The 14,352-nt window shown below is 48.9% G+C and overlaps 1 pseudogene; it reads left to right on the top strand.

Moving 5' to 3' along the window:
• LOC138287298 (zinc finger protein 271-like) overlaps positions 1 to 14,352 on the top strand; it is a 160,742-nt pseudogene that overhangs the window by 134,175 nt on the left and 12,215 nt on the right.

The raw sequence follows: 14,352 nt of genomic DNA, 5'->3' as shown, positions 1-14,352 counted from the left end.
AATTGCCCCCTCTATGCCATCCTGGCATAGTTGGCACAATTCCATGATCCCAGTGGTCTGTAGCACAGACCCTGGTACTGCCAAACTGCCCTTCCTGGGGTTTCACTGCAGCTGCTGCTGCTGCCAACCCCTCAGACAGGCATCTGCCCTCCTGGGGTCCAGCCAGGCCTGGCCCAGGATGGCAGAACAAAGGACTTCCTCTGAGAGAGGGTGTTACACCCTCTCCCTTTGGAAAATGGTGTGAAGGCAGGGGAGGAGTAGCCTCCCCCAGCCTCTGGAAATGCTTTGTTGGGCACAGAGGTGCCAAATTTTGCATAAGCCAGTCTACACCGGTTCAGGGACCCCTTAGCCCTGCTCTGGCGCGTAACTGGACAAAGGAAAGGGGAGTGACCACTCCCCTGACCTTCACCTCCCCTGGGAGGTGTCCAGAGCTCCTCCAGTGTGCTCCAGACCTCTGCCATCTTGGAAACAGAGGTGCTGCTGGCACACTGGACTGCTCTGAGTGGCCAGTGCCACCAGGTGACGTCAGAGAATCCTTGTGATAGGCTCCTTCAGGTGTTGCTAGCCTATCCTCTCTCCTAGGTAGCCAAACCCTCTTTTCTGGCTATTTAGGGTCTCTGTCTCTGGGGAAACTTTAGATAACGAATGCAAGAGCTCATCCGAGTTCCTCTGCATCTCTCTCTTCACCTTCTGCCAAGGAATCGACTGCTGACCGCGCTGGAAGCCTGCAAACCTGCAACATAGTAGCAAAGACGACTACTGCAACTCTGTAACGCTGATCCTGCCGCCTTCTCGACTGTTTTCCTTCTTGTGCATGCTGTGGGGGTAGTCTGCCTCCTCTCTGCACCAGAAGCTCCGAAGAAATCTCCCGTGGGTCGACGGAATCTTCCCCCTGCAACCGCAGGCACCAAAAAGCTGCATTACCGGTCCCTTGGGTCTCCTCTCAGCACGACGAGCGAGGTCCCTCGAATCCAGCGACTCTGTCCAAGTGACCCCCACAGTCCAGTGACTCTTCAGTCCAAGTTTGGTGGAGGTAAGTCCTTGCCTCACCTCGCTGGGCTGCATTGCTGGGAACCGCGACTTTTGCAGCTACTCCGGCCCCTGTGCACTTCCGGCGGAAATCCTTCGTGCACAGCCAAGCCTGGGTCCACGGCACTCTAACCTGCCTTGCACGACTTTCTAAGTTGGTCTCCGGCGACGTGGGACTCCTTTGTGCGACTTCGAGTGAGCACCGTTTCACGCATCCTCGTAGTGCCTGTTTCTGGCACTTCTCCGAGTGCTACCTGCTGCTGAGAGGGCTCCTTGTCTTGCTCGACGTCCCCTCTCTCTCCTGGTCCAATTTGCGACCTCCTGGTCCCTCCAGGGCCACAGCAGCGTCCAAAAACGCTAACCGCACGATTTGCAGCTAGCAAGGCTTGTTGGCGTTCTCTCGGCGGGAAAACACTTCTGCACGACTCTCCACAGCGAGAGGGATCCGTCCACCAAAGGGGAAGTCTCTAGCCCTTTTCGTTCCTGCAGAAACCTCAGCTTCTTCTCTCCAGTAGAAGCTTCTTTGCACCCGCAGCTGGCATTTCCTGGGCATTTGCCCATCTCCGACTTGCTTGTGAATTTTGGACTTGGTCCCCTTGTTCCACAGGTATCCTAGATTGGAAATCCACAGTTGTTGCATTGTTGGTTTGTGTCTTTCCTGCATTATTCCTCTAACACGACTTCTTTGTCCTAAGGGGAACTTTAGTGCACTTTGCACTCACTTTTCAGGGTCTTGGGGAGGGTTATTTTTCTAACTCTCACTATTTTCTAATAGTCCCAGCGACCCTCTACAAGGTCACATAGGTTTGGGGTCCATTCGTGGTTCGCATTCCACTTTTGGAGTATATGGTTTGTGTTGCCCCTATCCCTATGTTTCCCCATTGCATCCTATTGTAACTATACATTGTTTGCACTGTTTTCTAAGACTATACTGCATATTTTTGCTATTGTGTATATATATCTTGTGTATATTTCCTGTCCTCTCACTGAGGGTACACTCTAAGATACTTTGGCATATTGTCATAAAAATAAAGTACCTTTATTTTTAGTATAACTGTGTATTGTGTTTTCTTATGATATGGTGCATATGACACTAAGTGGTACTGTGGTAGCTTCACACGTCTCCTAGTTCAGCCTAAGCTGCTCTGCTAAGCTACCATTATCTATCAGCCTAAGCTGCTAGACACCCTATACACTAATAAGGGATAACTGGGCCTGGTGCAAGGTGCAAGTACCCCTTGGTACTCACTACAAGCCAGTCCAGCCTCCTACATTGGTTGTGCAGCGGTGGGATAAGTGCTTTGAGACTACTTACCACTCTTGTCATTGTACTTTTCATAAGAGAAAAATATACAAAACAAGTTCAGTGTATATACACATTGCCAAAAAGTTTTGCATTTCCTCTTTTCACTCTTTTCTAAGTGCTGAAAAGTACTTCTAACTTTCTAAAAAGTTCTAAAAAGTTTTAAAAGTTTTTTTCTCTGTCTTTCTAAAAGCTCTGACAAACTTTTTTCTCTTTTTCTATCACTTTAACTCTCTCTAAAAATGTCTGGCACAGGCCAAAATGTTGACCTGTCTAAGATTGCATATGACCACCTTAGCTGGAAAGGAGCAAGGAGTCTCTGTATAGAGAGAGGTTTGAGTGTAGGGAAGAATCCTTCCTTGGAATTGTTACTTAACATGCTTAGAGAACAAGATAAGGCTAAAAGTGCCCCATCTGTTGAAAAAGTAGCTAATGGTTCTCAATCTGATCCAGGGACTCCCCCAGGAAAAGGTTCAGGAAAGAAACTTCTTAGCCTTCCCATTACAAGACAGTCTAGCATAGTTGGTACTGAGGTGGAGTCACATCATCCAGATGATGTGCTCTCACATTACACTGTCAGCCAAGCTGTTAGGGTGCCCTCTGTAAGGGACAGGTCTCCTTCGGTTCATTCCCATCATACCTCTGTATCTAGAAATGTCCTTCCCACCAACCCTGATGACAGATTGTTAGAGAGGGAACTCAATAAGTTGAGGGTGGAACAAACCAGACTGAAGCTTAAAAAGCAACAGCTGGATTTGGATAGACAGTCTTTAGAATTAGAGAAGGAAAGACAGAAGTTGGGTTTAGAAACCCATGGTGGCAGCAGCAGTATTCCCCATAGTCATCCTGCAAAAGAGCATGATTCCAGGAATCTGCACAAGATAGTTCCCCCTTATAAGGAGGGGGATGACATTAACAAGTGGTTTGCTGCACTTGAGAGGGCCTGTGTTGTACAGGATGTCCCTCAAAGGCAGTGGGCTGCTATCCTATGGCTATCATTTAGTGGAAAAGGTAGGGATAGGCTCCTTACTGTGAAAGAAAGTGATGCCAATAATTTTACAGTTCTTAAGAATGCACTCCTGGATGGTTATGGCTTAACCACTGAACAGTACAGGATAAAGTTCAGAGAGACCAAAAAGGAGTCTTCACAAGACTGGGTTGATTTCATTGACTATTCAGTGAAGGCCTTGGAGGGGTGGTTACATGGCAGTAAAGTTACTGATTATGAAAGCCTGTATAACACAATCCTGAGAGAGCATATACTTAATAATTGTGTGTCTGATTTGTTGCACCAGTACCTGGTAGACTCTGATCTGACCTCTCCCCAAGAATTGGGAAAGAAGGCAGACAAATGGGTCAGAACAAGGGTGAACAGAAAAGTTCATACAGGGGGTGACAAAGATGGCAATAAGAAGAAAGATGGTGAAAAATCTCAAGATAAGCATGGGGATAAGGGTAAAACCAAAGATCCCACTTCAAATCTTAAACACTCTTCAGAGGGTGGGGATAAAACAAATTCTTCCTCTTCTTCCCAACCTGCACACATTAAAAAGCCTTGGTGCTTTGTGTGTAAAAACAGAGGCCATAGGCCAGGGGATAAGTCCTGTCCAGGTAAACCCCCTGAGCCTACCACCACTAATACATCAAGCTCTAGTGCCCCTAGCAGTAGTGGTACTAGTGGTGGGACTGCTGGCAACAGTCAAGTTAAGGGTGTAGTTGGGTTCACTTATGGGTCCATCATAGAAACTGGGGTAGTCAGTCCCAAGACAGTTTCTGTCTCACCTAGTGGCATTGGCCTTGCCACACTGGCTGCTTGTCCCCTTACAATGGATAAGTACAGGCAGACAGTTTCAATAAATGGTGTTGAGGCCTTGGCCTACAGGGACACTGGTGCCAGTATCACTTTGGTGACTGAAAACCTAGTGCACCCTGATCAACACATCATTGGACAACAGTATAAGATTATTGATGTCCATAACTCCACTAAGTTTCTTCCCTTAGCTATAATTCAGTTTAGTTGGGGTGGAGTTACTGGCCCTAAGCAGGTGGTGGTATCACCTAGCTTACCTGTAGACTGTCTCTTAGGTAATGACCTAGAGGCCTCAGGTTGGGCTGATGTAGAGTTTTATGCCCATGCAGCCATGCTGGGCATCCCAGAGGAATTGTTCCCTCTCATTTCTACAGAAATGAAAAAGCAAACGAGAGAAGGCCTGAAAACTCAGGATCCCTCTCCAACAACAGGTAAAAGGGGGATCACAGTATCCCCTAACCACCCTACCATTCAGGATACCATTCCTGTGGTGGGAGAAACCTCTCCTGGGGTGGCACCTGTTCCAAGGGAATCATCAGTTAGCAAAACTGTACTCCCTGAGGTAGAAGTACCTCTCTGTGGGATAACTAACATTGGTGACAGAAAGAGCACCCTTTTAGTTAACATGGAGCATCCCTCCAACCCTCCCAGAGAAACTTTAGTGCAGAAACTCTGCACTGCCTCACAACACTTAGGACAGCATCCCTGCCCTAGTGTGGAGTTGATAGGACAGCATCCCAGCCCTGCTCCAACTCAAGAGAAACAGCATCCCTGTTCTCTCTTCCAGCCATATGGACAAAGTTTTTGCACAGCTATGGCTTTACTGAGACAGCTTCCCTGTCTGGCATTTCCATCATTACAAATAGGTTCAGTGGATAATTCCCACTGCTCTAAACTAAAACCTACTGATAGAAACTCTGAAAATACATCTTCACATTGTTGCTTAGCTAAAAAACTTCAAACAGGGTGGTTTACATCCCCACAGGGAAGTAACCATATAGTGGATGATAAAGGGAGTAACCAGTCTATTGCAGAGCTACTCTCTACTTATCACCACTTAGACAATAAAGTCTCAACTGGCCAAGGTTAGCCTTATTGTCCTTCGTTTGGGGGGGGGGGGTTGTGTGAGAAAGTAGCCTCTTTCTAGCCTTGTTACCCCCACATTTGGCCTGTTTGTGAGTGTATGTCAGGGTGTTTTCACTGTCTCACTGGGATCCTGCTAGCCAGGGCCCAGTGCTCATAGTATAAACCCTATGTTTTCAGTATGTTTGTTATGTGTCACTGGGACCCTGCTAGTCAGGACCCCAGTGCTCATAAGTTTGTGGCCTATATGTATGTGTTCCCTGTGTAGTGCCTAACTGTCTCACTGAGGCTCTGCTAATCAGAACCTCAGTGGTTATGCTCTCTCATTACTTTCAAATTGTCACTAACAGGCTAGTGACCAATTTTACCAATTTACATTGGCTTACTGGAACACCCTTATAATTCCCTAGTATATGGTACTGAGGTACCCAGGGTATTGGGGTTCCAGGAGATCCCTATGGGCTGCAGCATTTCTTTTGCCACCCATAGGGAGCTCTGACAATTCTTACACAGGCCTGCCACTGCAGCCTGAGTGAAATAACGTCCACGTTATTTCACAGCCATTTTACACTGCACTTAAGTAACTTATAAGTCACCTATATGTCTAACCTTTACCTGGTAAAGGTTAGGTGCAAAGTTACTTAGTGTGAGGGCACCCTGGCACTAGCCAAGGTGCCCCCACATTGTTCAGAGCCAATTCCCTGAACTTTGTGAGTGCGGGGACACCATTACACGCGTGCACTACATATAGGTCACTACCTATATGTAGCTTCACAATGGTAACTCCGAATATGGCCATGTAACATGTCTATGATCATGGAATTGCCCCCTCTATGCCATCCTGGCATAGTTGGCACAATCCCATGATCCCAGTGGTCTGTAGCACAGACCCTGGTACTGCCAAACTGCCCTTCCTGGGGTTTCACTGCAGCTGCTGCTGCTGCCAACCCCTCAGACAGGCATCTGCCCTCCTGGGGTCCAGCCAGGCCTGGCCCAGGATGGCAGAACAAAGGACTTCCTCTGAGAGAGGGTGTTACACCCTCTCCCTTTGGAAAATGGTGTGAAGGCAGGGGAGGAGTAGCATCCCCCAGCCTCTGGAAATGCTTTGTTGGGCACAGAGGTGCCCAATTCTGCATAAGCCAGTCTACACCGGTTCAGGGGACCCCTTAGCCCTGCTCTGGCGCGAAACTGGACAAAGGAAAGGGGAGTGACCACTCCCCTGACCTGCACCTCCCCTGGGAGGTGTCCAGAGCTCCTCCAGTGTGCTCCAGACCTCTGCCATCTTGGAAACAGAGGTGCTGCTGGCACACTGGACTGCTCTGAGTGGCCAGTGCCACCAGGTGACGTCAGAAACTCCTTGTGATAGGCTCCTTCAGGTGTTGCTAGCCTATCCTCTCTCCTAGGTAGCCAAACCCTCTTTTCTGGCTATTTAGGGTCTCTGTCTCTGGGGAAACTTTAGATAACGAATGCAAGAGCTCATCCGAGTTCCTCTGCATCTCTCTCTTCACCTTCTGCCAAGGAATCGACTGCTGACCGCGCTGGAAGCCTGCAAACCTGCAACATAGTAGCAAAGACGACTACTGCAACTCTGTAACGCTGATCCTGCCGCCTTCTCGACTGTTTTCCTGCTTGTGCATGCTGTGGGGGTAGTCTGCCTCCTCTCTGCACCAGAAGCTCCGATGAAATCTCCCGTGGGTCGACGGAATCTTCCCCCTGCAACCGCAGGCACCAAAAAGCTGCATTACCGGTCCCTTGGGTCTCCTCTCAGCACGACGAGCGAGGTCCCTCGAATCCAGCGACTCTGTCCAAGTGACCCCCACAGTCCAGTGACTCTTCAGTCCAAGTTTGGTGGAGGTAAGTCCTTGCCTCACCTCGCTGGGCTGCATTGCTGGGAACCGCGACTTTTGCAGCTACTCCGGCCCCTGTGCACTTCCGGCGGAAATCCTTCGTGCACAGCCAAGCCTGGGTCCACGGCACTCTAACCTGCATTGCACGACTTTCTAAGTTGGTCTCCGGCGACGTGGGACTCCTTTGTGCGACTTCGGGTGAGCACCGTTTCACGCATCCTCGTAGTGCCTGTTTCTGGCACTTCTCCGGGTGCTACCTGCTGCTGAGAGGGCTCCTTGTCTTGCTCGACGTCCCCTCTCTCTCCTGGTCCAATTTGCGACCTCCTGGTCCCTCCAGGGCCACAGCAGCGTCCAAAAACGCTAACCGCACGATTTGCAGCTAGCAAGGCTTGTTGGCGTTCTCTCGGCGGGAAAACACTTCTGCACGACTCTCCACGGCGAGAGGGATCCGTCCACCAAAGTGGAAGTCTCTAGCCCTTTTCGTTCCTGCAGAAACCTCAGCTTCTTCTGTCCAGTAGAAGCTTCTTTGCACCCGCAGCTGGCATTTCCTGGGCACTTGCCCATCTCCGACTTGCTTGTAACTTTTGGACTTGGTCCCCTTGTTCCACAGGTACCCTAGATTGGAAATCCACAGTTGTTGCATTGTTGGTTTGTGTCTTTCCTGCATTATTCCTCTAACACGACTTCTTTGTCCTTAGGGGAACTTTAGTCCACCTTGCACTCACTTTTCAGGGTCTTGGGGAGGGTTATTTTTCTAACTCTCACTATTTTCTAATAGTCCCAGCGACCCTCTACAAGGTCACATAGGTTTGGGGTCCATTCGTGGTTCGCATTCCACTTTTGGAGTATATGGTTTGTGTTGCCCCTATCCCTATGTTTCCCCATTGCATCCTATTGTAACTATACATTGTTTGCACTGTTTTCTAAGACTATACTGCATATTTTTGCTATTGTGTATATATATCTTGTGTATATTTCCTGTCCTCTCACTGAGGGTACACTCTAAGATACTTTGGCATATTGTCATAAAAATAAAGTACCTTTATTTTTAGTATAACTGTGTATTGTGTTTTCTTATGATATTGTGCATATGACACTAAGTGGTACTGTGGTAGCTTCACACGTCTCCTAGTTCAGCCTAAGCTGCTCTGCTAAGCTACCATTATCTATCAGCCTAAGCTGCTACACACCCTATACACTAATAAGGGATAACTGGGCCTGGTGCAAGGTGCAAGTACCCCTTGGTACTCACTACAAGCCAGTCCAGCCTCCTACAGTTCCCTAGGGGAGCGACGCTTGCCTAAGGGATTGCTCCCCTTGCGTGAAATTGGCGTAAAAAAATCCCTGGTGTCTAGTGGTTTCTGGCTCCCTTGAGGGCAGAACGGCCTAATAAAAATAGGCCAATCTGCCCCGAAGGAGGGCAGAAATGGCCTAAAATAATTTTGCCCCCCAGGGGAGCGATCCTTGCCTGAAATTGACATAAAAAATTAAATCCCTGGTGTCTAGTGGTTTGGGGGCAGATTGGCCTAACAAAAATAGACTGATCTGCCCCCAAGGGGGGCAGAAATTGCCTAAAGATAATTTTTCCCCCAGGGGAGCGAACCTTGCCTAAGTGGTTGCTCCTCCATGTGCAAAAAAAATGAAACAAGAAAAAAACAGATCCCTGGCGTCTAGTGGGTTCTGACCCGTAAATTAGTCTGATCTGCCCCTGAGGGGGGCAGAAAAGGCCTAAAAATCAATTGCCCCCTGGCGAGCGGCCCTTGCCAAAGGGGCTGCTCACCCTTATTCATAAACACAACACAAACACAATCCCTGGTGTCTAGTGGGTATTTCTGGAGCCCGATGGCTTCACGATTGGGCTGCAGAAATGCTCAGAGAGACATCAAAGTAAAGGAAAGGCCTTTCCTTTCCTTTGCTGCCTCTCCCGCCCCAAGCCTGTGAGCGAAAGAGAAATGCTTTTGCATTACTCTTCCGATCCGTGCTGGGGGGAGGGAGCTCAGGTGGAAGGGGAAGCGATTCCCCCTCCATCCCTGCCCATGGGAGGGGGCTGCGAGGCCCTTGGGGGGAGCGCTAGCACTTCCCCCGGGGGCCTATACTTGGACGAAGTGGTTACGTCCCTGGTGCCTGAGCGCCACAGCAGTGGACATAACCACCTCGTCCAGGGCACCCGAGGGATTAAAGACAGAGAGACAAGTATCATGCATTGTTTACCATGCTTTGTTTGTACAGAAGCATAGAAAAAGGCTAAAATTTCCAAAACACACTGTAATGCATGAATACAGAAGACTCAACGGGGTGCGTTGCAATGCATTATAATGGCTCTCTAGCTCACAGGTAAGTCTCTCATACATGCATCCAGTCCTCTTCTCTGATGATGCACATTGAAAACAAAGTGGAGAAAAAAACAATAAAGTAAAGAGCATCATCACTGAAAACATCGGAGTGAACCAACAGGAAATCGACTCAGAACAATTCATGATCATAGGCGACGGGTGCTGGAAAAAGAAGAGAAAAGAAACACAGCGTGGGTGGTAATAACCTGTCTGCCAATCTCTAAATCATCACCAAGTCTGCTACCAGCGTGATCGGATGGAGGGCCAGCATTACAGGAAGAGAGGGGTAGGGGGCTAGGGACAAGTGTATCCCCAGAGGCACTGGAAAAGGAGACTCTGTTCCCATCAAGTAAGAGGGTCGGTAACACTGATGCACTAAGTGCCCATGTGAGACCGCAGGAATAGAATCCACTGTACACCAATACACCACCTAGTGCAGATGGAAGCAGACCCAGAAAGGAGCACACACCTCTGTGAGTGTCTCCTCTGTTTATATCCCATAAGCTCCTGCCAGTGCACCTCCTGTTTGTATCTCATAAGCACCTACCTGTGCAGCTCCTGTTTGTATTTCATAAGCACCTACCTGTGCGCCTCCTCTGTTTCTACCTCATAAGCACTTACCTGTGCGCCTCCTCTGTTTATACCGCATAAGCACCTACCTGTTGTAGGAGGCTGGACTGGCTTGTAGTGAGTACCTAGGGGTACTTGCACCTTGCACCAGGCCCAGTTATCCCTTATTAGTGTATAGGGTGTCTAGCAGCATAGGCTGATAGATAATGGTAGCTTAGCAGAGCAGCTTAGGCTGAACTAGGAGACGAGTGAAGCTCCTACAGTACCACTTAGTGTCATATGCACAATATCATAAGAAAACACAATACACAGATATACTAAAAATAAAGGTACTTTATTTTTATGACAATATGCCAAAAGTATCTCAGTGAGTACCCTCAGTATGTGGATAGCAAATATACATATACAGATATATGTACACAATACCAAAATATGCAGTAATAGTATTAGAAAACAGTGCAAACAATGTATAGTTACAATAGGTTGCAATGGAGACACATAGGGATAGGGGCAACACAAACCATATACTCCAAAAGTGGAATGCGAACCACGAATGGACCCCAAACCTATGTGACCTTGTAGAGGGTCGCTGGGACTATTAGAAAATAGTAAGGGTTAGAAAAATAGCCCACCCTAAGACCCTGAAAAGTGAGTGCAAAGTGCACTAAAGTTCCCCAAAGGACATAGAAGTCGTGATAGGGGAATTCTGCAGGAAAGACACAAACCAACAATGCTACATCGGTGGATTTCCAGTCGAGGGTACCTGTGGAACAAGGGGACCAAGTCCAAAAGTCACAAGCAAGTCGGAGATGGGCAGATGCCCAGGAAATGCCAGCTGTGGGTGCAAAGGAGCTGCTACTGGACAGTAGAAGCTTAGGTTTCTGCAAGAACAACAAGGGCTAGAGACTTCCCCTTTGGAGGACGGATCCCTCACGCCGTGGAGAGTCGTGCAGAAGTGTTTTCCCGCCGAAAGACCGCCAACAAGCCTTGCTAGCTGCAAATCGTGCGGTAAGGGTTTTTGGATGCTGCTGTGGCCCAGGAGGGACCAGGATGTCGCAAATTGCGTCAGGGGACAGAGGGGACGTCGAGCAAGACAAGGAGCCCTCTCAGCAGCAGGTAGCGCCCGGAGAAGTGCCAGAAACAGGCACTACGAGGATGCGTGAAACGGTGCTCACCCGAAGTCGCACAAAGGAGTCCCACGTCGCCGGAGACCAACTTAGAAAGTCGTGCAATGCAGGTTAGAGTGCTGTGGACCCAGGCTTGGCTGTGCACAAAGGATTTCCGCAGGAAGTGCACAGGGGCCGGAGTAGCTGCAAAAGTCGCGGTTTCCAGCAATGCAGTCTGGCGTAGGGAGGCAAGGACTTACCTCCACCAAACTTGGACTGAAGAGTCACTGGACTGTGGGGGTCACTTGGACACAGTTGCTGGATTCAAGGGACCTCGCTCGTCGTGCTGAGAGGAGACCCAAGGTACCGGTGATGCAGTTCTTTGGTGACTGCGGTTGCAGGGGGACGATTCCGTCGACCCACAGTAGATTTCTTCGGAGCTTCTAGTGCAGAGAGGAGGCAGACTACCCCCACAGCATGCACCACCAGGAAAACAGTCGAGAAGGCGGCAGTATCAGCGTTACAGAGTTGCAGTAGTCGTCTTTGCTACTATGTTGCAGTTTTGCAGGCTTCCAGCGCGGTCAGCAGTCAATTCCTTGGCAGAAGGTGAAGAGAGAGATGCAGAGGAACTCGGATGAGCTCTTGCATTCGTTATCTAAGGAATCCCAAGAGACAGAGACCCTAAATAGCCAGAAAAGAGGGTTTGGCTACCTAGGAGAGAGGATAGGCTAGCAACACCTGAAGGAGCCTACCAGAAGGAGTCTCTGACGTCACCTGATGGCACTGGCCACTCAGAGCAGTCCAGTGTGCCAGCAGCACCTCTGTTTCCAAGATGGCAGAGGTCTGGAGCACACTGGAGGAGCTCTGGACACCTCCCAGGGGAGGTGCAGGTCAGGGGAGTGGTCACTCCCCTTTCCTTTGTCCAGTTTCGCCCCAGAGCAGGGCTAAGGGGTCCCTGAACCGGTGTAGACTGGCTTATGCAGAAATGGGCACCAAATGTGCCCATGAAAGCATTTCCAGAGGCTGGGGGAGGCTACTCCTCCCCTGCCTTCACACCATTTTCCAAAGGGAGAGGGTGTAACACCCTCTCTCAGAGGAAGTCCTTTGTTCTGCCATCCTGGGCCAGGCCTGGCTGGACCCCAGGAGGGCAGTTGCCTGTCTGAGGGGTTGGCAGCAGCAGCAGCTGCAGTGAAACCCCGGGAAAGGCAGTTTGGCAGTACCAGGGTCTGTGCTACAGACCACTGGGATCATGGGATTGTGCCAACTATGCCAGGATGGTATAGAGGGGGCAATTCCATGATCATAGACATATTACATGGCCATATTCGGAGTTACCATTGTGAAGCTACATATAGGTAGTGACCTATATGTAGTGCACGCGTGTAATGGTGTCCCCGCACTCACAAAGTCCGGGGAATTGGCCCTGAACAATGTGGGGGCACCTTGGCTAGTGCCAGGGTGCCCTCACACTAAGTAACTTAGCACCCAACCTTTACCAGGTAAAGGTTAGACATATAGGTGACTTATAAGTTACTTAAGTGCAGTGTAAAATGGCTGTGAAATAACGTGGACGTTATTTCACTCAGGCTGCAGTGGCAGGCCTGTGTAAGAATTGTCAGAGCTCCCTATGGGTGGCAAAAGAAATGCTGCAGCCCATAGGGATCTCCTGGAACCCCAATACCCTGGGTACCTCAGTACCATATACTAGGGAATTATAAGGGTGTTCCAGTAAGCCAATGTAAATTGGTAAAATTGGTCACTAGCCTGTTAGTGACAATTTGAAAGAAATGAGAGAGCATAACCACTGAGGTTCTGATTAGCAGAGCCTCAGTGAGACAGTTAGGCATCACACAGGGAACACCTACCTATAGGTCACAAACTTATGAGCACTGGGGTCCTGACTAGCAGGGTCCCAGTGACACATAACAAACATACTGAAAACATTGGGTTTTCACTATGAGCACTGGGCCCTGGCAAGCAGGATACCAGTGAGACAGTGAAAACAACCTGACATACACCCACAAACAGGCCCAAAGTGGGGGTAACAAGGCTAGAAAGAGGCTACTTTCTCACCCCCCCCCCCCCACCCCCCCCAAACGAAGGACAATAAGGCTAACCTTGGCCAGTTGAGACTTTATTGTCTAAGTGGTGATAAGTAGAGAGTAGCTCTGCAATAGACTGGTTACTCCCTTTATCATCCACTATATGGTTACTTCCCTGTGGGGATGTAAACCACCCTGTTTGAAGCTTTTTAGCTAAGCAACAATGTGAAGATGTATTTTCAGAGTTTCTATCAGTAAGTTTTAGTTTAGAGCAGTGGGAATTGTCCACTGAACCTATTTGTAGTGATGGAAATGCCAGACAGGGATGCTGTCTCAGAAAAGCCATAGCTGGGCAGAATCTTTGTCCATATGGCTGGAAGAGAGAACAGGGATGCTGTTTCTCTTGAGTTGGAGCAGGGCAGGGATGTTGTCCTAAGTGTTGTGAGGCAGTGCAGAGTTTCTGCACTAAAGTTTCTCTGGGAGGGTTGGAGGGATGCTCCATGTTAACTAAAATGGTGCTCTTTTTCTCACCAATGTTAGTTATCCCACAGAGAGGTACTTCTACCTCAGGGAGTATAGCTTTGCCTGCTGATGCTTCCCTTGGAACAGGTGCCACCCTTGGAGAGGTTTCTCCCACCACAGGAATGGTATCCTGAATGGCAGGGTGGTTAGGGGATACTGTGATACCCTTTTTACCTGTTGATGGAGAGGGATCCTGAGTTTTCAGGCCTTCTCTCCTTTGCTTTTTCATTTCAGTAGAAATGAGAGGGAACAATTCCTCTGGGATGCCCAGCATGGCTGCATGGGCATAAAACTCTACATCAGCCCAACCTGAGGCCTCTAGGTCATTACCTAAGAGACAGTCTACAGGTAAGCTAGGTGATACCACCACCTGCTTAGGGCCAGTAACTCCACCCCAACTAAACTGAATTATAGCTAAGGGAAGAAACTTAGTGGAGTTATGGACATCAATAATTTTATACTGTTGTCCAATGATGTGTTGTTCAGGAGCCACTAGGTTTTCAGTCACCAAAGTGATACTGGCACCTGTGTCCATGTAGGCCAAGGCCTCAACACCATTTATTGAAACTGTCTGCCTGTACTTATCCATTGTAAGGGGACAAGCAGCCAGTGTGGCAAGGCCAATGCCACTAGGTGTGACAGAAACTGTCTTGGGACTGACTACCCCAGTTTCTATTATGGACCCATAAGTGAACCCAACTACACCC

Source organism: Pleurodeles waltl, chromosome 4_1 (genome assembly GCF_031143425.1).
Source record: "Pleurodeles waltl isolate 20211129_DDA chromosome 4_1, aPleWal1.hap1.20221129, whole genome shotgun sequence".
Taxonomy (NCBI): domain Eukaryota; kingdom Metazoa; phylum Chordata; class Amphibia; order Caudata; family Salamandridae; genus Pleurodeles; species Pleurodeles waltl.
Note: the sequence above shows the minus strand (reverse complement) of the source record. Positions and strands in the feature narration are given on the sequence as shown.